This window comes from Mauremys mutica, chromosome 1 (assembly GCF_020497125.1).
Source record: "Mauremys mutica isolate MM-2020 ecotype Southern chromosome 1, ASM2049712v1, whole genome shotgun sequence".
NCBI lineage: Eukaryota > Metazoa > Chordata > Testudines > Geoemydidae > Mauremys > Mauremys mutica.
In genome coordinates, this window is record NC_059072.1 from 111,603,778 (window position 1) to 111,626,653 (window position 22,876).

The 22,876-nt window shown below is 47.9% G+C and overlaps 2 protein-coding genes across 11 annotated transcripts in view; one reads left to right on the forward strand and one right to left on the reverse strand.

The window, feature by feature from the left end:
* Nucleotides 1–2,403, reverse strand: part of RAD52 (RAD52 homolog, DNA repair protein) — a 35,556-nt gene extending 33,153 nt beyond the window's left edge. Inside the window, exon 1 of one of the 3 annotated variants that reach the window (XM_044991252.1) lies at nucleotides 2,261–2,403. The gene's annotated coding sequence lies outside the window, so the exon portion shown is untranslated. The remainder of the gene's footprint in view (nucleotides 1–2,260) is intronic. The other 2 variants (XM_044991243.1, XM_044991262.1) reach the window with 2 other exon arrangements.
* Nucleotides 2,335–22,876, forward strand: part of ERC1 (ELKS/RAB6-interacting/CAST family member 1) — a 578,436-nt gene continuing 557,894 nt past the window's right edge. For 6 of the 8 annotated variants that reach the window (XM_044991167.1, XM_044991196.1, XM_044991231.1 and 3 more), the window contains exon 1: nucleotides 2,674–2,781. The gene's annotated coding sequence lies outside the window, so the exon portion shown is untranslated. Of the gene's footprint in view, nucleotides 2,546–2,673; nucleotides 2,782–22,876 lie in introns of those variants that run through there. The other 2 variants (XM_044991188.1, XM_044991177.1) reach the window with 2 other exon arrangements.

A 22,876-nucleotide genomic window follows, 5' to 3' on the forward strand; every position in this document is an offset into this window, starting at 1 on the left:
CAGACGTATTGGAGCAAGAGCTTTCGTGGGTATTTCCGACAAAGTGGGTATTCACCCACGAAAGCTCATGCTCCAATATGTCTGTTAGTCTATAAGGTGCCACAGGACTCTCTGCTGCTTTTACAGATCCAGACTAACACGGCTACCCCTCTGATAATTAACAAGTGTAGACGCTCCCAGAGTTTTAGGGTCATAAGGGGCCTGGCCTTGGGAGATGCCCAGGGGTGAGCTGGAGCCGGTTCGCACGGGTTCGCGCGAACCCGTTGTTAAATTTAGAAGCGGTTTTAGAACCGCTTGTTAACTAGCTTCCCTGCGAGGGAAGCTTTGATGGGCTCTGCCTGGGAAGCCTGTAATTCCTCCTCCCGGCCGCCGGGGGGCGCTGCGCTGCGAGAGCCATGTGAGCTGCCTCCTGGCCCTGTTGCTGCTCCTGCTCTTTGGACCTCTGGCCCTGGGGCTCCGGCTGCTGCCCCGTGAGTCTCCGGCTGCGTCCTGCTGCTCCCAGCCCCCCCCCGCCCCGTGTGAGTATCTGCGCCCCTCCCCCGCCTTCCCTGCCCCCAGCCAGCCCCTGCCAGCCCCTGCCCACAGCCACCCACAGCCGCCCCCTGCCCCCAGCCACCCCCTGCCCCCTGCCACCCACAGCCGCCCTCTGTCCCACCCCCTGCCCCCAGCCACCCCTGCCCCCAGCCACCCCCAGCCACCCCCTGCCCCCAGCTGCCCCCTGCCGGCCCCAGCCAGCCCCAGCCTACAGCCGCCCCCTGCCCACAGCCACCCGCAGCCAGCCCCTGCCCACAGCCGCCCCTGCCCGCAGCCAGCCCCTGCCCGCAGCCAGCCCCTGCCCGCAGCCAGCCCCCTGCCCGCAGCCAGCCCCCTGCCCCACACCCTGCCCGCAGCCAGCCCCCTGCCCCCAGCCACCCCCTGCCCCCAGCCCCTGCCACCCCCAGCGCACAGCCGCCCCCTGCCCCACCCCCTGCCCGCAGCCACCCGCAGCCAGCCCCTGCCCCCAGCCACCCTCTGCCCCCAGCCACCCCCTGCCCGTCCGTCTGCATCAGCTGCCCATAGCCAGCCCGTGTCACTCCCTGCCTCCAGCTAGCCCTGCCCCACGCCCCTATCTGCAGCCAGCCCCACATCCACTGGTGCCCTGCAGTTCCCAGGGCAGTAACCCTGCACACCTGCTTTAATGAGGGGGGGGGCAGGGAGCAGCTGGGACCCACACATGTGCACACCCTAGAGTGACCAGACAGCAAGTGTGAAAAATCAGGACGGGGGTGAGGGGTAATAGGAGCCTATATAAGAAAAAGACCCAAAAATTGAGACTGTCCCTGATCACCACCCACACATTTGAAATGGAGCTCATTTCTAGTTCAGCCCCATCTTTTTAAAAAAGAGCTTTAGGTAGGGTTAAAATACATCTGTATTTCCCTGGACATGTCAGGCTTTTCGGTTCTTAATCACCTCCTGGGAAAATATGGACATATGGTAACCCTATTGGTACAAAAAATACATGCTGTCGCACATCCCTTAAATCAGAACTTTTTATAGGGAACCCGTTGTTAAGATTTTGGCAGCTCATCACTGGAGATGCCCCTGCTCTTTCTACTCTCCCAGTGCAGGATCACGTTGATCTGAACGACCTACGGTGAAGGCGTCTCGTATCATAGAAGATTAAGGATCAGTCCAACCCCCTGCTCAAAGCAGGACGAATCCCCAACTAACTCACCCCAGCCAGGGCTTTGTCAAGCCTGACCTTAAAAACCTCTAAGGATGGAGCTTCCGCCCCCTCCCTAGGGAACCCGTTCCCGGGCTTCACCACCCTCCTAGGGAAACAGTGTTTCCTGATATCCAACCTAGACCTCTCCATATCGACAGCTCCCCGCGGGACGGCGACGACGACGGCGCCTAACTCTGTGGGCTGAGAAACCTCCTTCCCCTGCAACCCCGCCCCCGGCGCTGCCGCCCCGGCTCTCCCGCGCCGCGGCCGGGCGGGTGTCTCGCGGCCGCTCCCCGACCACAGCCGCCCCGAGCGCGCGGAGAGCCGTTGCCCTGCCCGACGCGACATTAGCGCCGTATCCATAACGAGGCCCCGCGTGCTGGGCCGAGAGGCGGCGGCGGCGTCTGTATCGGCCCCGGCTCGGTGGGGGCGGGCGCTGCCGCGAAGGGTCTGTCAGCCAGTCCCGGCGGGGGCGCGGCGCTTGTGCATCCAGCGGGAGGCCACATAAGGGGCGGGCACCACCCCCTCCCCCGCGGCTGGATCTCTCCATACCTGTGCGTGAGTGGGGGCGGGGCTCGCTCCTTCCTCCAGCAGCAGCAGCTCCTCTACTCTACCGACAACGTGGTTACGGCAAGCGGGAAAAGACAAACTTCCCGCCCACACTGGACGCGCCAGGGACGACGTTGACCTCGTGACGGTCTTTTTACAGCCACTTCGGCGCGCGCGCACGCGCGCGCTCAGGGTCCAGGAGCAGCAGCCCAGCGGTCAGACTCTCCCTAGCTCGCGCGGCGCCGGCGATGATTCAGTAGGAGAGGCCCGCGCAGGGGCGGAGCTCTGGTGCGCAGCGTAGGGGGCGGGAGCTTGGTGTGTCGCGCGGCGGCGGCGGCAGGAGGGCGGGGTTCGCAGGCTCGCGCCGGAGGCGGGACTTAGTGTCTCGAGCCGGGGGCGCGGGAGGGAGCCGAGCGGGCGGGGAGGAGCCGCGCGCGCGAGTCTGGCTGGTGTCGCTGCCCCCCGTGCTCCCCCCTCCGTCGCTGACAGGCAGCAGCCGGAGCCACCGGGCGGGCGGGCGGCAGGTGAGAGACGGGCCCCCGCCACCCGAGGGGAGCCTGGGCAGGGCCTGCGGGGACCGGGAGCCGCCGGCTGCGGGGTAGGATGCGGCCGGGGTGCGAGGCTGGAGCCCGGGGGCGGCCTGGTACTGGGGGATCCGCCGCCAGCTCAGGTGGGTCTCGCCCCGGCAGTGGCCGAGACCCCTCCCTTTCCACCCCCCCATCCCCGGTCGGGCGGCCTGTCTGCAGGCGGGGAGAGCCGGGGGCGCTCGGGTGGGGCCGGGGGCGGCTGGCAGGGAGCGGACTCTGCCTGGCCCCTTCTCTTCCCTGGTGGCGGGGGAGGCGCGGGGCCTGGGGCAGCCCTGCCGGCGCCTCGCACCCCCTGTGGCTCCTCGCAGCCGTGTCTGGCTGGGGCGGTGTGTTCCCTCAGACACCACCTCCTCCCCCTGCGGGACAGCGCGGGGGACGGAAACGGCAGGGATCGCATCGTAGCAACCTGCCTCTCTTTCCTCCCGACGGGGGACAAGGGGGGGTCTGTGTCTTCTCTGGTGACATTACTCAGGGCTTGTGGATGTAATAAATGTATCTTGACTCTTTGGTTTTTGTGTCCAACACAGTAGCTCTTCCCCTCTCCCCCATTTTGAATTCCAGTTATCCAACCCCAGTATTTTCCTTCGGTAACTGCATTTAATGTCTAATGTAAAAAATAATTATTTATCCTTAGATGGGGCAATCATGTTATCTAGTATGTTAGTCTGTCTTGTTAGTCTGGAGTCCGGTGGCACCTTAAAGACTAACAGATTTATTCGGGCATAAGCTTTCATGAGTAAAAAACCCACTTCTTCAGATGCATGGAGTGAAAATTACAGATACAGGCATAAATATATATTCACACAGGAAGAGAAGGGAGTGACCTTACAAGTGGAGAACCAGTATTGAAGGCCAATTTAGTCAGGGTGGATGTGGTCCACTCCCAATAATTGTTGAGGAGGTGTTAATACCAAGAGAGGGAAAATTGCTTTTGTAGTGAGCCAGCCATTCACAGTCACTATTCAAACCCAAATTTATGGCGTTAAATTTGAAAATGAATTGTAGCTCTGCAGTTTCTCTTTGAAGTCTGTGTTTTATATTTTTTTGTTGTTGAAGAATGGCTACTTTTAAATCTGTTATTGAATGTCATGTTATTTATGGTATGAATGTCAGATACGCTGTTCAGCTTGAGGAACAGGAGTACTTGTGGCACCTTAGAGACTAACAAATTTATTTGAGCATAAGTTTTCGTGGGCATGCATCCAATGAAGTGGGGCTGTAGCCCACAAAAGCTTATGTTCAAATAAATTTGTTAGTCTCTAAGGTGCCACAAGTACTCCTGTTCTTTTTGCGGATACAGACTAACAGGGCTGCTACTCTGAAACCTGTTTGGCTTGAGCTATTTTTATCCAAACCATGCAGAATCTAAAGAGTCTTTACAAAATAATGAGTTTTTAATCTGTGGTGGCTGTAAATTAACCTTCCAAATGAAAAGTGAGTGTAAACTGATAGAGTGCTACGTTCCTGAGTCTGCAGACATCTTGAAACAATAGCTCTGGGAAAAGTGAATTTGCCTGCTCCCCCTATCACTCTAACTAGGGTATTAAATCTAAAGCCTAATTATGAAACTACATGTTGTCATCAGCAAATTTTGTCAGGGATCATTTAATTATAGGCAATGGAGAATGGTGTGGGAGTAAAGCTGATGGTGTTAGGGAAAATTTGGGAGTGGCTTTAAGGTAGCATGTGTAGAGATAGAAAAAGAAAGCAGAGAGATCCATAAAGACAAAGTAAAGAGGATGGTGAAATAAGAGAAGAAGCAGACATATCAGTTGGTAAAGGTAAGAATATGTTTGTCATATTCCGTCCTTGATTATTTTGCAGACCTCCCTTTGATGACTTTGGTTGAATAATGGTAATGCATAGTTCTACACTTATGCCCTGGCCAGCTCTAAAGAATGAATTTGACACCCCATAATGGTATTATCGCTTTGTCATTTAGCTCAGTACTGAGTAGAGTTAGATGAGACTGGTTTTAAAAAAAACAAACTAGCACCTTGACTATACTAATATGGCTAGGGCGGTAGTATAATAGTGAACATTATAAATACAACTTGCAGTACACAAGGCCACTGGTGGCTAATCTATGATCACTTGTAATGGGGGAGCTGTGTGAAACACAGCACACCAATAGTAACGGCACAGCCCAAAAACTTGGGATAGAGCATGATTCTTGAATGCTACTTAATATCATTGGATCTTTCCCATGGTGGCTGGCCAAAGTTTATTAAAACAAGGTTTAGCTGAAACCAAGTGAGAATATAGATGTTAAAAAGAGGCCCTGTTTATATTACAGGAGAACTGTTATCCAAGAATGCTTTAAAATCTTTTCTAGATGAGAACTAGCACTGTTTCTCTGGCCATGTTATAAACTTTTATTAGGCCCTTATTTCACCAATAATTGGTTAGTGGCATGACTGGCTAAATGGTTACTAACTTGTGAATTTAATCATGGGCTACTCCTCTACTGGTCTAATCTGGCACACAGTTTTTAGCCCAATACCTCAACAAATAGTTTGCCTCAGTTTTAATAAGGGTAATGAGGAATTTAGAAGTAGTGGCAGTGTGGCTAATGGGAATGAGGATATGGGGATTGAAGTTGCCTTCCACCTCAGACATGGTAATTTCTAACAGCTTGGGACCAAATCAGGGACCTGGATAATTTCCATCCAAGGAAATTAAAGGACCAGGCGCATGAAATTGCAAACCCAAGAGCAAGGATTTTAATGAATCTGTAAACTCAGGGGTGTAACTTATTACTGGAGAATTGCTAAGATAGTACCTATTTTTAGGAAGGGGCAGGGGAAAAGTGATCTGGGAAATGACAGGCTTGTTAGTTTGACCTCAGTTTTATGCAGAGTCTTGGATCAGAGGTCCCTAAACTGCAGCACGTCCCCCTGGGGGTGTGGAGGAACGTTTGGGAGGGGGTGCAGCGGGGCCAGGCCAGCCCCCGTGGGAGGCAGGGAGAGTGTGCCACCTGGTCCCTCCCCACCTCCTACTCTGCTCCAGTCCTGCCCCTGGCCGTGGCTCCGTTCCCGGCCCAGAGCCAAGGGTGGGATGGGCTGGGAGTGAAACTGGGTCCAGTTGCTGACCCCCATCGCAACCTGGCTGTGGCTCTGCTCCTGCTCCCAGCTTTGGCCCCTGGCCGCGGCTCCGTCCCCAGCCCACTCACAGCCCCAGACCCACTTCCAGCTGTGGCCCCAGCCTCAACCCCCTTACCTCTGTCTGTATCTCTTCTCCCCCTTCTTCCAGCTGCACTGACAGATAAAAGGGGGCATGACCCTCAAATGTTTGGAAACCACTGTCTTAGAACAAATTTTGAAAGAGAAAGTAGTTAGTCATAGAGGTAAACAGAAATTGGAATAAAATGCAACATGGTTTTACAAAAGGTAGATCTTGTCAAACCAACATGATCTCTTTCTTTGAGAAGATAACTGATTTTCTAGACAAAAGAAAGGCAATAGATTAATCTACATGGATTTAGTAAGGCATTTGATACAGTTCCATGTGAGAAGTTATTAGTTAAATTGAGTAAGATGGGGATTAATACAAGAATTGGAAGGTGGATAAGGAACAGGTTGAAGGGGAGACTACAGCATGTTATACTGAGAAGTGACCTGTCAGTCTGGAGGGAAGTTACTAGTGGATTTCCTCAGGGATCGGTCTTGGGACCAATCTTATTTAACATTTTTATTAATGAACTTGGTGCACAAAGGAGGAGTGTGCTAATAAAATTGGAAGATGACACAAAACTGGGAGGTATTGCCAATCTGGAGGACAGGAATATCATACAAGAAAATTTGGATGACCGTAAAAACTGGAGTAATAGAAATGGGATGAAATTTAATAGTGCAAAGTCATGCATTGAGGGACTAACAACAAGAATTTTTGCTATAAGCTGGGGACATATGAGTTGGAAGTGGTGGAGGTGGAGAAAGATCTGGGTATATTAATCAATTGGAGGTCATAGTCATCCTGTAAATGTGATGCGGCCATAACAAAGGCTAATGTAATCATAGGGTGCATTAGGTGAGGTATTTCCAGTAGAGAGAGAGAAGTGTTATTACCATTGTACAAAGCACTGATGAGACCTCATCTTGAATACTGTGCAGTTCTGGTCTCTCATGTTTAAGAAGGATGAATTCAAACTGGAACAGGTGCAGAGAGAGGCTACTAGGATGATCAGAGGAATGGAGAACCTGTCTTATCAGAGGAGACTTAAGGAGCTTGGCTTGTTTAGCCTAACCAACCAAAGGCTGAGGAGAGAGATGACTGCTCTCTATAAATACATCAGAGGGATAAGCACCAGAAAGGAGGAAAAGTTATTTAAGATAAAGAACAGTGTTGGCAAAAGAATAAATGGATATAATAAACTGGCCATCAATAAGTTTAGGCTTCAAATTAGACGCAGGTCTCTAACCATCAGAGAAATGAAGTTCTGGAACAGCATCCCAAGGGGAGTAGTGGGGGCAAAAAACCTAACTGGTTTCAAGACTGAGCTTGATAAGTGTATGGAGGGGATGGTATGTTGAGATTGTCTACACTGGCTTGGGCCCATCTGCGACCGCTAGTGGCAAACATCTCCAACGGCTGGAGATGGGATGCTAGATAGGGAGGGCTCTTCTTTCCCAAGTGTCTGTCTAGCTGGTGGGCCTTACCAACATGCTTATGGTCTAACTGATTACCATACTTGGGGCTGGGAAGGAATTTTCCCCATGTCAGATTGGCAGAGATCTTGGGGTGATTTTTTTTGTTGACTTCTTCTGCAGCTATTCCAGAGCACTTACCTAGCTAAGTTACCTGGAAGCTGTGGGTAGATTTAAAGTGTCTAACTTGTTTTGCTGGACAGCATATGTTCACTTTAGTACAGACATATGCAACTGTCCAGATAGCTGTATTTTGTGATCAGCTGATCACAATAATTTCTACAGTGAAGGCACTGAGACAGCAAAACCTTGTCTGATGGTAAGATCGAGACCTTGCTGACTCTCCTGGAGTGAAGAGAACATTCAGGCTCATTTAGATTTTTCTAAACTTAAACAGAATGTGTTTCAGGGAAACATCTAATCATTTTGCTGGAAGCAGGATTCAGCATACTGCTGGCCAGTGATGAGAGGCTATAAAGAGCTTAACAAATAAAACTGCTAACGTCTTTTCAATGCTAGAAAACAATATTATTGCTCTTCTTGCAAGTATCTCATGTATCTATGGCTGGGTCACAGTGCAATTTCAGGAGGTGGTACATATGTTGCTCTGATCAAATGCCTTGTCTACACTAGTAAAAATCAGAGTTGTAAATACCTACCGGCAGTGATGAGCTGCCAAAATCATAACAACCGGTTCGCTCCTCACCCCAGGAGGGATCATGCCCCCCCCCCCGGACTCCTGCCCCAACCAACCCCCCGCGTTCCTTGATGCCCCACCCCATCCCAGGGACCCCTGCCCCATCCACCCCCCTTCCCTGTACCCTGAGTACCCTCCGCTGCCCCCATCCAACCCCTCCTCTCATTGCTGATGGCCCCCCAGGACCCCTGCCCCATCCAACCACCCCTTCTCTCTGTCCCCTGACTGCCCCTGGAACCCTTGCCCCTGACTGCCTCCCACCGCCCCATCCAACCCCTGATCCTTTCTGACTGCCCCACCAGGACCCTTGCCCCTATTCAATCCCCCTGTTCCCTGCCCTCTGACCCCCCCACCCCCAAACTCCCCTACCCTCTCTCCAACACCCCCTCCCTGCCCCCTTACCGCGCTGCCTGGACGTGGCTGGCGGCGCTACAGTCCGGCTGCTGCTGGAGCCGGGAGCCCGGGGACGCGGGGCCGGGACAGGAGTCGCGTGGCCGGAGGATGTGGCGGGAGCCCGGCGGCCGGAGCCAGGCGGCTGGCCGGGTGGAGCCAGGGAGGGCCGCGGCCAGAGCTGGAGCCGGGCAGCCGGGGCCGCCGCCACGCCCAGACCCGCGCTGCCGGAGCCCGGCCCCATGGCAAACAGCAGGGGCGGCTGGAGCCACTGGGCCAGGCCGGGCCGGAGCTGGGGGGCCGTGTCCAGAGCCGGGCATCCGGGTAGGTGGGGGCCGGGGGGGGGATGTGGGCGGGGCCGGGGTGTGTGTGCGGCCGGGGCCGGGCAGACGGGGGGGGGGGTTGGGGACGCGGGGCTGGGCGGCCGGGGACAGCCCGCGGCTGGAGACCGGCCGGGGCACACGGCCCCCCCCTAGTTTCCTACCTCAGCGTCGTCTTCCTGGGCCGGGGAAGCCTGCTTGCTTCTCAGCCCTCCCAGGCTTCCCGCGCGAACAGCTGATTCGCGGGAAGCAGGGGGGGAGGGGAAGCAAGGAGGAGCATTCATGGCAGGAGGTGGAGGCAGAGCTGGGGCTGCAGCAGGAGCGCTTGTTAAATTTAAATGCCCTTTTAGAACCAGTTTGTCCCACGGGGAACAACCGGTTCTAAAAGGGCTTCTAAATTTAACAACCGGTTCGCGGGAACCGGTGCGAACCGGCTGCAGCTCACCACTGCCTACCGGTGTATAATTACTGGTGGGTAGCAATGGAGGAAGCAATAGTAAGAGCTTGGGCTTTTTTACTGCCATTGGCAACATGGTTACAGTTATGATTCTATGTTGTAGTGAAGAGTTAAGGTTCTACTTCCACCCAGAGTGAGAGAGAGAGAGAGAAACTGTAACAATTACTGAGGAAATATTTCTGTTATTGTGTGTGCACTATGAGAATGAGCTACATGTTGCTGCAATCTTCTAATCATTGTCCTGATAAAATCCCATTCTTAAGTTAGAAGAGTGAGAATTATTTTAATCAGAGTTAATATCACCGTTGGTTTTCATCCCTGATTGATTTTCATTATTTATTTGGTTTTTTTTTGTTATAACATCTGCTTTCTTTAATTTGTTGTCTTGTACATATTTTTTATGTATCACGTATGACATGTTGGTTGGTGCTAAAAGTATGTGGTTAGAGGCTTGACTTCTCCACCCACAACAATCTGATTCCTAACTAGTGAGTAAGAAGACAGATGCCTCAGGAAGGAGAATTTGGGTGATGACTAATTTGAATACATTTACCTGATTGTATTTGAAAATAAGATGACGGTAATAAAATCACCAAGCTAGTGCTTCTGTGCAAGCCTGGAAAAGACACTGAGTACACAACAATTTCAACAAGGTAGGAAAGCAGTACTAAGTTGCCTTGTCTTAATTTGCCTGGTATTAATGTTTTGGGGTGAAGGTCTTTTGGACTGGAAAAGGTTTAAACTAAAAAGCGTAGCTTTTGTTTTTATAGTATATTTGATTATATAATGTTTGTGAATGGTAAAAGGTCTAAAGAAAAATGTTCGTTATTAGCAGAAACACAAATCTTTAAAGTGAAAATAGTATGTAGCAGGTTGTTCCTGATTACACCAGATTTTATTGTTAATTCTAATAGATTTCATGATAGGAAATGTGTATCTGAAGCCAGGGTAGAGACCTGAAATGAGCTTTGAGGCAGAACGTGGCTCTGACTTTCATGTACAGAGGATTGTGGGTAGTAGGAGTATATTCTGATTTTAGAACAATGCCATTTTCTGCTCATTGCTGTCTTGCTTTAAGCTAGGTTTTCCCCTGTGCTGATAAATGAAGGCTGTAGGCTGCTCTCTCCAATTTTTCTTAGTAAAAATAATCACATACAGTAACTAGTTTGAGGAAGCTTACAGCAACAAGGTGTAGCTGCTTTGTTTCTGCTATCTGCTAACAAAGGCAAGTGATGAATTGGCAAATGGAAAGCAGAGCTGGATCCAGAAAGAGGAGAGAGAAATCAGATTATCACATACTCCAGTTATTTCAGAATGTGTGTGTGTAACATCTTACATTTTATTCTTCTTTAATTAATCTATCAAATTGGGAGACTGCCTAGGGTGACTGTCATTTGGGGTTACAAAACAAAAACACTTTTTTATCACAAGTGACATGTAGTTGTGCTCTTCCTCAGACTGTTAGGGTCAGAAATTGTTGTATCCATGTTAATGAAGCAATTTTATGGCAAATCAAGGTCACCTAGAGATCCTCTAACCATTATTGAAAGACTTTCTTGAGAGATTTCTCTGTGAGACATGAAAGAAATACAGTCACAAGTCAACCCCCTCCTCCTCACAGTGGCTTTTGTTGGTTGGCTGATGTTTCAGATAGGTGAATTTAAAAAAAAAAAAAAGAAAAGAAAAAAAATGAAATAACATTCAAATTAAAATAAAAACATAATTTATAAAAGAGATGTGGAATTGGTGCTAAAGCATTGTATGTCTGGTAAAGATGAATCAATCTTTGATTGCTATTTTTGTGTCTTCTTTCCTTTTTAATTTTCTTCATGCCTTTCAGTCTCTCTTGTTGTCAGGGCCACAGGGATAACTAGTATTTGTTTTGAATGTGATAAATAAGTACAAATTCCACTGATACAACCCCTTGTTTATATAGGATTTTCAGCACAGGTTGATTTGGAAACATTTCTCAAGACAAACTCCCTTTTCATCCCTTTCCCAAATGTATTATTCATTGGTTCACTTTAACAAGGAGCAGTGATCCTTCCTCCCTTCTCAATTGAATTAAACCCCCAGATTCTAGAATACAGAAATAAGACAGTTACTGTTAATTCTGTACTTGTGTGCTGTGCACAAGATAATAGCAGTTCATTAGTCTCCTATTCATTTTGGTTGGGACATCTGTAAATTGTTGTGAAATTTATCTTTTCCTAAGGCACTGAGTCACTGTGTAGTGAACATTTCTATCCATAAAAGTCTGGAAATTTTCACTTGAATGGAATTTTTAATATATTTTTTGGGAAAATCCTTTCCCTGTTTTTTTCCTGACACTCTCCCCCTCTTTGTTTTTAATTCCAATATGTAGACCCACTTTCAGAATCCTTCCAGTGACTTCAGTTACACTTCCACCAGGCACCTAGTTCTGAATTGACTAAGATGTTATTGCTTTCCATAGCTCAGGTAATTCAGTTCCCATGAGTGGTAAAGGGGAGTTTCCCTACCCACTAAGCAACGCTGTTTGAGAGCTGAATTAGCTCTCACCTCTCATTTTCACTGAAGGTGTAAAAGTATAAATCTGTATGGTAGATATCACATCCTTAAGATACAGCAGATTGTGTGGCATCAGCTACCTTCTGTTACTTGGGAAGTTACTTTTCTGTCAGGGACATGACAGTCATTTTCATTTTCTAAAGAAGCTATTAATAGTTTGACAAGATGCTGGCTAAGGCAAAGAGGAGGCAATTTCTTGAATCTGTTAAGTTTGCCTTCTGGAGTGATTGAGTTACAATCAGCACACCAGAAGTTTTTAATAAGACTACCTTAAGTTTATTATTCAGAAGTGTTAGCACTTTTATTTTCCAGTTTTGTACTGTATCAATATTGCTATGGTTTTTCCTGTGTCTTCTGTAGCTTAGAGAGGGCATACGTTTTTAGGAAAGTGTTCTGATAAACTGAAATTCACAGGACAATACACTTTTAGTCCCTTTTACTTACTTAGGGCTTGTCTATACAAAAGTTTGAGAAAGAGAATCAAAATGAACTAAAGGTGTGAATTTAAAGTGGATTAGTTAAACTGCATTAAATTCCTGTGTGGACAGTGTCCTTCTGAATTTAAGGGGTTTAAACTGGGTTAAGTTCAATTAATCTGGTTTGAAAACAGTTGTGTATACGCGACACAATCGGTCACAGTGCATTAACTCCACTTTTATTGCAAACTTTGGAGTCCTTCTGCAAAGTGAACTAAGTTTGCTGCAAATTGAATTAGTTCTGTGTGTTTGTGTGGACACAATGCTGTTGTGCACCATTTTGGCATGTGTCCATCAGCTATCACACACTGCTGTGTGAATGACAGTTACTGACCTCTCTTTCCCTGTGTGCTCTCCTCTGCTTTGATATTAAGTTGCCAGGATGTCCCTGTCATAGTTCAGGGCAACTGTACCTCTGTTTCCCCTCTGGCGCAGAAAGGACATGTACTTCTAGGCTTCTGGCTCCTCAACTGTTACCGCTCTTGGGTTGAGATCCATGTCTCTCTCCCTTCTAAACCTTTTTTTTCCAGGCTACACAGTTCCCTGCACACACTTATTCCCAGCTGGCCAGACTACTTAAACAGCCAAGTATCAGAGGGGTAGCCGTGTTAGTCTGGATCTGTAAAAGCAGCAAAGAGTCCTGTGGCATCTTATAGACTAACAGATGTATTGGAGCATGAGCTTTCATGGGTGAATACCCACTTTGTCGGATGCATGAGTATTCACCCACGAAAGCTCATGGTCCAATACGTCTGTTAGTCTATAAGGTGCCACAGGACTCTTTGCTGCTTAAACAGGCCAGTGTGTGTGCTTTGCTTTCTCTTCAGAGGCTATAAACATAACTGCCCACAATTAAGTTACCACATAGTTCTTTATAAGCAAGCACATTTATTCTTAAGGTGAAAACATTACAGAGAAAACATATTAAAAACAATAAAATAACCTACACACATGCTAATAAGCTTGCCAGAGACCACCCCCTCAGCTCCAGCAGGGACTTGAGCAGGAGTCAGTCCTTCGGACCCTATAATGGGGTTTCCTGTGGTTACAAGTTCATAACAGCCATAGCATAGAACAAATGCCCAGACTGCGCAGATCAGCCTGGTTTTTTGTGTGTGTGTGTTTAATACAACTTGGGCCTTTGATCTCTAGCCTTTGGGAACAGGTGATTAGCAGAAAATGGTGTGCTCTTCAGGGCATAGATTCAAAAGTTTGGACTGTTAAATATCTGGTGGAAGGCATTTGGATTCACCTCCCCCTACATATTTCCCAGGAATTTCACTTTGCACACATGGTCCGAAAAAAATCATTCTCTGCCCCATTGTTCAATATAGTCCTTTGATCATCCTGGCCTACAATAATATATAACCATGGCATTTAATACAATGGACTCAAATATATACATAAACTTTATTCAGTAAGGCAGTGGTACCCAACGTGGTGCCCGCGGGTGCCATGGCGCATTTATGTGTGCCTGCCTAGTGCCCAGCAGGGGAGAGAGGCAGCGGCCCCGCCTCTACCGGGGACAGAGAACTCCAAGGCTGCAGGCTGCGAGCACCGATGTTCTCGGTCCCTGGCAGGTGTGGGGCCACGGCTTAAGCCGGAGAGGGGCCACGGCTTAAGCCGGAGACAGAGAACACTGGGGCTGCAGGCTGTGGGTTGCAGGCACCGTGTTCACTGTCCCCCGCAGGCGCGGGACCTGCCTATTGCCCAGCAGGGGAGAGAAGCCAGGGCCCCGCACCTGCCGGGGACAGAGTACTCCAGGGCTGCAGGCTGTGGGTGCCGGCATTCTCTGTCCCTGGCAGGTGCGGGGCCACAGCTTCTCTCCAGCTTCGAAGCCGGAGAAAAGCCGCGGCCCCGCCCCTGCTGGGGACAGAGAACTCCCGGGCTGCAGGCTGCGGGCGCCAGTGTTCTCGGTCCCTGGCAGGTGAGGGGCTGCGGCTTAAGATGGAGAGAAGCCGCGGCCCCGCGCCTGCCGGGGACAGAGAACTCCGGGGCTGCAGGCTTCATTCTATGTTAAAGTAAGAATAATAAATATATTTGGACCAGCAGTTCAACAATGTTTTACTTTTTAAAAATAAATAAGATGAAAACTGTAGGATATTTGTTTTGTAAAAATTCCTTAATTTTTCTTACAGGTAGATAAAGAGCAAATTCACATGGAAAGGTGAAAGAGTAATTGCCGAATAATTTAATTAATAACTTTTACATAAAAAGGGTAATTTTACATCTCTTGGATTCATATATTATGTAATATTAAATTTTTTTGTATTATTTAATGTACAAATACAAAATAAACCTTGAAAAATTGTTGGTGCCCGCCACACTCTTCTGAAAACATGAATGTGCTACTGGCTACAAAAAGGTTGGGGACCACTGCAGTAAGGTTTTTTCAAGGGTACTTCAGGAAATGGCCACATCTGTCGCACCATTTAAAAGCTGCACGGGGCCAGATTTTGCCGCTTTACCTCTGGATTCCACTATATCAGCATTGCTGTGATTCCACTATAGAAGCCCCATAGCATGCTTTGCGCAGCTGCATGGAGCTGTGCTGAGACAATGGTTCTTATCGCTATCTGGGATGAAGCGTCAGTACTGGAAGCAATTGTGAATAGAATGAAAATAAAGATTTGTTTGTGGACATTGCAAAGCAGATGAGTGGGGTAGCGAACAGTGCTGGATAAAGACAAGCCGCTCAGAAGGACGTATATTAAAATTAGTGATGACAAAAAAAAAATATCCAGCTGGGCACATGTAGCAGAACTGGACAGGATTTTATATAACTACGTAACCACCCAACACAGAGAGGTTTTGGAATCTGCAGCCTTTTCTCTTCCCCTCCTCCCTCACCTCTTTCTTTGCCCCCCACCACGGATAACTAGCAAGATTACGAGGGAATAAGCACAGGGAGGTCAGTGGGGAGCTGTTCCCTAACAGTCAGAATCTCCTTAGGACTGAGGTCCCAGGTAGAAAGCCAACCCGATTCCTGTCCTGCAGCAATGAGCCTGAATCCCAGCCAGAAATCCAGACCAGGACCCAAGAGGCAGATCATCTGGCAGGAACTGTAGTGTGTAAGAGTACCTGTCTTTACAATTTATTATTATTGTGCTGCCGTGCTAACTTCTGTTATGGGTGCCTCATGGCCTCAGCTATATTAGGGGGATGTGAGCTAGGATCCTTTGAGTCTCCAGCCCTGCCTCCCTCCTTTGCACACGCTGTCTGCTTGGTCCCCCTGCAAGTGTTTCCAAGTTGGCAGCTGTTCCACCTGGGTAATTTCCCTTTGTCATATGCTAAAGTACTGACTATTGATTGTTTTGAGGACCATGGAGGGCAAATACCCATCTACTTATTTTCCTTCTCTTCTCTTCTCCCCTCCCCTCCTCTCATGTGTCCTGCCCAGTGAATGCTCTTCCTCTGCCTTTCTTCCTCCCTGAACAACTCCTGTTTGTCATCTCAAAATGGTGGTTGGCAGCATGGTGCAGCTGCAGCCTCTACCCCACTCCCCTTCCACAGCAGATTCAGTGTGGGCAAAATTAACTGAGATAATGATTACAGGAAAAGTTTGATTAGTTTCTCAGTTTACATGAGGTATGCATGGATATCACATGCCTGTAAAGATACAAAAATTACTGCTCCCCGCGGAGGTACAAATGCCCTGTAACAAGCATTCTTACAGGAAAATGATTGACAGTCATTGCAGGACCTTATCTGATTTTCTCTGCACTTTCTTCATGTCTGCAGGGGAGATAAAGCAGAATCTAAGACTAAGAAATTGCTCAATTTTTGTCCTGATGTTATGGGGGATAGCCAAATAGTGACTTTCCCCCGGTAAAGCTCACAGCTCCCTTTTACTCCTGCAAGAGACATTTCAGGGGTGGGGGTGCATCTTGGTGAATAAATTTTACAGCATATTATGCCTGCCCTTTTCCTTTTTGAATAAGGCCATTCTTTGCCTCCTAGTCACTGGTCTCACTATAATGTCATTGAGAATCAGGACAACTTAACAGGGTTAATTACCCAGTTCACATCCAGATGCTGCCTCCTGCTTTCCCTAACACATGGTATTGGATGGGTATGAAAGCACCTCCAAGGCACAACACAACTGCAAAGCCAGACCAGCAACATAATTCCCATCCCCAGCCTCCAAGGCATAGTGGCAGAGCCAAACAGTATATATTGCGCGCACACACACATCCCATTGCACCCAGCACTCTCCTTAACATCTCTGAGGTTCCAGAAACTCAAGAAGGTAAAGTCACAAATGTATATTAACAAATGCTATCATAGCTTGTCTGGAATATCAACAATTGCAGCCTTTTTTTTCTTGCTTTCACAGCCAGCACACCTGCAGTTGCCTGACCCTCAAGACCAGGGCTTCTATTGACTGCTGAGTGGCTGGCCAACCTGAGGAGACAAAAACTGAAAACTTGGGACAAAATGTTGTGGATCTCATTACAGAATCTTAAATAAATAAATTTAAAAAAATAGTGAAGACATGGAGGCAATATTTGTGGCCAGAAAGGGAGCTCTCACAAGAGATTGTGGCAGTGGCCAAGGATCGTGTGGTAGTTGCTAGGGGAAGTATTACCAGGGCCAAAGCGAGTGAAAAAAGACACGGAGATACAGAGGCAACTCATAGGTTCAATACTAAGCCAAAATGCTGTACTTAAAAGCATATTGCTGTTGGGGCAGCAGACATAGCAGTCCTGTAAACCAGGATTCAGTCATGTTCTTCAGCCCCTGGACAATACACAATACTGGGAATCGTAGAAGATTAGGGTTGGAAGAGACCTCAGGAGGTCATCTAGGCCAACCCTCTGCTCAAAGCAGGACCAACACCAACTAAATGATCCTAGCTTGGGCTTTGTCAAGCTGGGCCTTAAAAACCTCCAAGAATGGACATTCCACCACCTCCCTAGGTAACCCATTTCTGTGCTTCACCACTCGCATAGTTAAATAGTGTTTCCTAATATTCAACCTAGACCTCCCCCACTGCAATTTGAGACCATTGTTCCTTGTTCTGTCATCTGCCACCACTGAGAACAGCCGAACTCCATTCTCTTTGGAACCCTCCCTTCAGGTAGTTGAAGGCTGCTTTCAAATCCCCCCTCATTCTTCTCTTCTACAGCCTAAACAAGCCCAGTTCCCTCAGCCCCTTCTCATAAGTCATGTGCCCCATCCCCCTGATCATTTTCATTGCCCTCTGCTGGACTCTCCAATTTGTCCGCATCCTTTCTGTAGTGGGGGGGCCCAAAACTGGATGCAGTACTCTAGATGTGGCCTCAGCAGTGCCGAATAGAGGGGAATAATCACTTCCCTCGATCTGCTGGCAATGCTCCTACTAATGCAGCCCAGTATGCCATTAGCCTTCTTGGCAACAAGGGCACACTGCTGACTCATATCCAGCTTCTCATCCACTGTAATCCCCAGGTCCTTTTCTGCAGAACTGCTGCTTAGCCAGTTAGTCCCCACCCTGGACTCTGCACTTGTCCTTGTTGAACCTCATCAGATTTCTTTTGGCCCAATCATCCAATTTGTCTAGGTCACTCTGGACCCTGTCCCTACCTTCCAGTGTATCTACCTCTCCCCCCAGCTTAGTGTCATCTGCAAACTTGCTGAGAGTGTAATCCATCCCATCATCCAGATCATTAATAAAGATGTTGAACAAAACCAGCCCCAGGACCGACCCCTGGGGCAATCCGCTTGATACTGGCTGCCAACTAGACATTGAGCCATTGATCACTACCCATTGAGCCTGACAATCTAGCCAGCTTTCTATCCATCCAATAGTCCATTAATCGAATCCATACTTTTTGAACTTGCTGGCAAGAATACTGTGGGAGACCATATCAAAAGCTTTGCTAAGTCAAGATATATCACGTCCACTGCTTTCCCCATATCCACAGAGCCAGTTATCTCATCATACAAGGCAATCAGGTTGATCAGGCATGACTTGCCTTTGGTGAATCCATGTTGACTGTTCCTGATCACCTTCCTCTTGTCCAAATGCTTCAAAATGGTTTCCTGGAGGACCTGCTCCATTATTTTTCTGGGGACTGAGATGAGGCTGACTGGTCTGTAGTTCCCCGGGTTCTCCTTTTTCCCTTTAAGGATGGGCACTATATTTGCCTTTTTCCAATTGTCCAGGACCACCCCCTATCACCACGAGTTTTCATAGATAATGATCAATGGTTCTGCAATCACATCAGCCAGTTCTCTCAGCACCCTCGGATGCATTAGATCTGGACTCATGGACTTGTGCAAGTCCAGCTTTTCTCAATAATCCTTAACCTGGTCTTTCACCACTGAGGCTGCTCACCTCCTCCCCATACTGTGTTGTCCAGGACAGCAGTCTGGGAGCTGACCTTGTCTGTGAAGACCGAGGTAAAAAAAGCATTGAGTACTTCAGCTTTTTCCACATCATCTGTCAGTAGGATGCCTCCCCCATTCATTAAGGGTTCCACACTTTCCCTGACCTTTTTCTTGTTGCTTACATACCTGTAGAAACCCATTTTGTTACCCTTCACATCTCTTGCTAGCTGCAACTCCAGTTGCGTTTTAGCCTTCCTGATTACACCCCTGCATGCTTGAGCAATATTCATATATTCCTCTGTAGTCACTTGTCCAAGTTTCCACTTCTGATAAGCTTCCTTTTTGTGTTTAAGCTCACCAAAGAGTTAACTGTTAAGCAAAGCTGGTCACCTGCCCTATTTGCTATTCTTTCTGCACATCGGGATGGTTTGTTCCTATGCCCTCAATAAGGCTTCTTTAAAATACAGCCAGCTTTCCTGGACTCCTTTCCCCCTCATATTAGCCTCCCAGGTGGTCCTGCCCATCAGTTCCCTATGGGAGTTAGTCTGCTTTTCTATGGTCCAGGGTCCGTATTTTGCTACTCTCCTTTTTTCCTTTTGTGAGGATTCTGAACTGAGTCATCTCATGGTCACTGCTGTCCAAGTTGCCCAGGAATACAAGTAACTCCTTCCTACTGTTCCACAGCAGCAGTGCTCCCAGAGGTCATTTCCTTCACGGAGTGAACAGACAATTGCATCTGGGCACCCAGCTCTTCTGAGCCCTCCAGCACTCCTGATAACTTTGAGCTGAATCATCCTTCCTGTTACCCAGGATATATTTATGTGTATGTCACACCACATTAATATGTATTCAGGAATGACATTAACTACACTGTGAATTGTATTTCTTTTCCCAGAATGCTGGCCACTCCATGCTAAGATACGTCCCATAACACTCAATAGCTGAACTTTTCTCTTGGCACAGGCAAATACAGAACTAGTCAGAAACAAAATGTATGAATATAGTGTCTTGGTACAGGTAGGAGGTACCTCCACACCCCAAAAACTCCCGGAATGTGATATCCAAAACAAAGATAAGGGAGGTACAGGATGGTATGGGAAAACAAGTACAGACTGGTGGGTGATGTATAGCGTGCTCTCAAACTTGTAAGCAACTGTGCTGTAAATATAGGTAATCTTAGATGCATATTTTTGAAGCAGACCTTCCATGTAAGGTAAGTACTGTGAGATTGCTTCCCAGAAAGCGTGGTATATGTGTCTCCATTTCATTCTGTAATGCCTTGTCTTTGGCTAATAAGATGACTAAGCTTGGCAATTTGGTTTTCAGATATTTAAAATATCAAATCATAACTGGTAATTGGCTATACCTAGTTACCAATCCCCAGAAGTACCATGAACAGGAAGAGGCGCAGGCAAAGCATATACTTGCCTGTCACTTTAACGTTCCTTTTCCCCCATAATTTTGTTCTGCCCTTTAGTGCACTGTTGTACTTTCAGTTTTAGCTTCACTGTTGTAAAGATTTGTTTACAGTTGTTAGTTAATAGAGTTGTTTTAAAATGTATTGTTTTGTACTAAAAATTACATTTTAATTGCACCAATAATAAAATAACAGTGCTATATTGGTTGGAAACAACAGGAAAAAAACAACACATTCCAATCTATTCTACTAACAGTACCACTTTCCTTTCAAACAGCCAAATGCACAATCCACTACTACTGTGCACCTGCTGAGTCAGTCGAAAAAAATTCCTTCCATCCCAGTGGCCTGAGAATGGTTTCATTAACCGGGGAAGCAGAGGTTATTTTGCATTTCCTAAGATAACTGGAGCAGCCTCTGCACTATTAATGTCCACAGTGATCCTGGGGGCAAATATTCCTTTTTCCATTAATATAAATAAACCTGAGTTCTGAAAGATCCTAGCATTGTGGAACCTTCCAGACCACCCTGCATTTGTCTGTAAACCTGCTATAGTGATCAGCCAACCCTTGGAGCACTATGGAGAAATAACCCTTTCTGTTTATAAATTCTGTGCTATAGTGATGTGACAATTTATAGGTACATAATGCCATTAGCTGCTCCAATACAATTTGGGAATACCATGCATACAGAAAGACACAATCTCCTGAGAATTACCAACCTTTATAACCTGATGCAACAGTACAGTAACTCCTCACTTAACGTTGTAGTTATGTTCCTGAAAAATGTGACTTTAAATGAAATGATGTTAAGTGAATCCAATTTTCCCATAAGAATTAATGTAAATAGGGGGGGTTAGGTTCCAGGGCAGCTTCCCCTACTCTGCAAGCATCAGGGGCGGGGGGCTCAACCCTCAGCCCGCTTACTCCACCCCTTCCCCCAAGCCCTCACCCTTGACCCTCCTCTTCTCCCCCCCACCTCCTCCCCCTTTACTTCGCATGCTGCGTCCTGGCTCCTTCCCCCTCCCTCCCGTCCCTTCTAAACGCGGCAAGCCAGCTGATTGCCACGTTCGGGAGGGAAGTGGGGGGAGGCAGGCCAAGTCCTCCCTCCTCCCTCCTACTTAGAGCAATCAGCTGGCTTGCTGCGTTTGGGAGGGAGGGGGAGCCTGCGTGCCTAGTCCTGACTCCTACCCCCTCCCTCATGCCTCCAAAACGTTGCAAGTCAGCTGATTGCCGCCGGCAGGAGGTGGGGGAAGGCGCTGATCTGCGGGGTCTGTTGGCGGGCGGGAGGCGCTGGGGGGTGGGGGGGTGCTGTAGGGAGGCTGCCAGCTGTGGAGAAAGCAGGCAGCCAAACAACGTAAGAGTGGAGCATTGCACAATTTTAAATGAGTATGTTTCCTAATTGATCAGCAACGAAACAGTGTTAAGCGGGATGACTTTAAGTGAGGAGTTACTGTATTTTTTCGATGCTATGATACACCTGCATGACAATAGACCCAGCGGTTGATTTCCCCACACTAAATTAGTTGGTTATGGACTGGTAGCTTTTGGGAGTGGCTAGCTTCCAGATGGCAGTGGTGATCTGTTTCTCCACAGGTGTGTGGCACTGGATGTTGGTACTGTCACTGCAGCTTTGGAGTCAGTTCACTGCACATCTCAAAAAAGGGGTTCCTTTCCTATCCTGAAATTCTCTCTTGACTTCTGGTCATCCAATATCTACAAAACAATCCTTTCCCACCAAACCACACTAGTTTCTTGAGTCCAGAAATGGTGCTGCATTGTGTGAAATTACTCCAGGACCCAGTCTTCTAGTATCAGCTGCTCAGTGTCCTCTTTTTCATGGTCCCTGTCCTGCTTTCTCCACTTCTGAATCTTTCTACTGCTGGAGGAGCTGTTGCCACTGCTGCCACATGTGCTTCGTGGTGTGATGGGGAAAGTTCAAAGCCAAATTCATTTGGCTTTCAGAGCTTAAATAGAGCCCAGGCAGCCTCTATGTATTTTGTGATCGCTATCATAGTGGTGCAGAGCAGTGTTTGGTCCGTGCTGACCGACAGCAACTTGAAAATGGGGCTAACCCACCCAGAAAGAAAGTGTGGGATGGGGACAGTGGAAACATGGGATTTTAAAAAAAATATGAGATTGCCTAGCTTCTTGCTTTGAATCCTACAACTCACAGCAAGAAACATCCCAGAATGCACACTGCTCAGTAGTGAAGCAAAGGTCCGTGGGATGCTCAGAGAATACCTTGTCCTCAGTATGCAGCAAGCTGTTGTGTGTACATGCTATGCAAATTGAAAGATGGAACCATATACACGTGTGCTCCATATACACACTATTGGTGCGGCTCATATGCGTGTGTTACCTGACGCTCATCAAAAAGCTTCAGGTTAAACCCGCTTTGTAGATGAGCCCTAAGGGTATGTCTACATAGCATAGTAAACCCAGATCTGTATGACCCAGGTCTGCAGATTTGGTGTTTCCAACCTTGCGCTTCAGCATTCACATTGCTTTGGAAACCCAGGTCTCTCAACTTTGCCGGTGTGTTCATACTGCACTATGCAGAGTTGAGTCAGAACTTCAGCTTCTGCGGGCATATACCATCATATCCCAGCATTCTTAGTGCCTTCACCAGCTGTACTTGCTCTAGGGCTTGGTTCTTTGTGGGAGAACTTGTCTGTCCCTCCTGCAGGAGTTGATTGGAAATGTTTTGTGTGGTTTTAGCCTGCCAACACATCCAGCTGAGCCATTTTGTGTCCACGTGCTCCTGG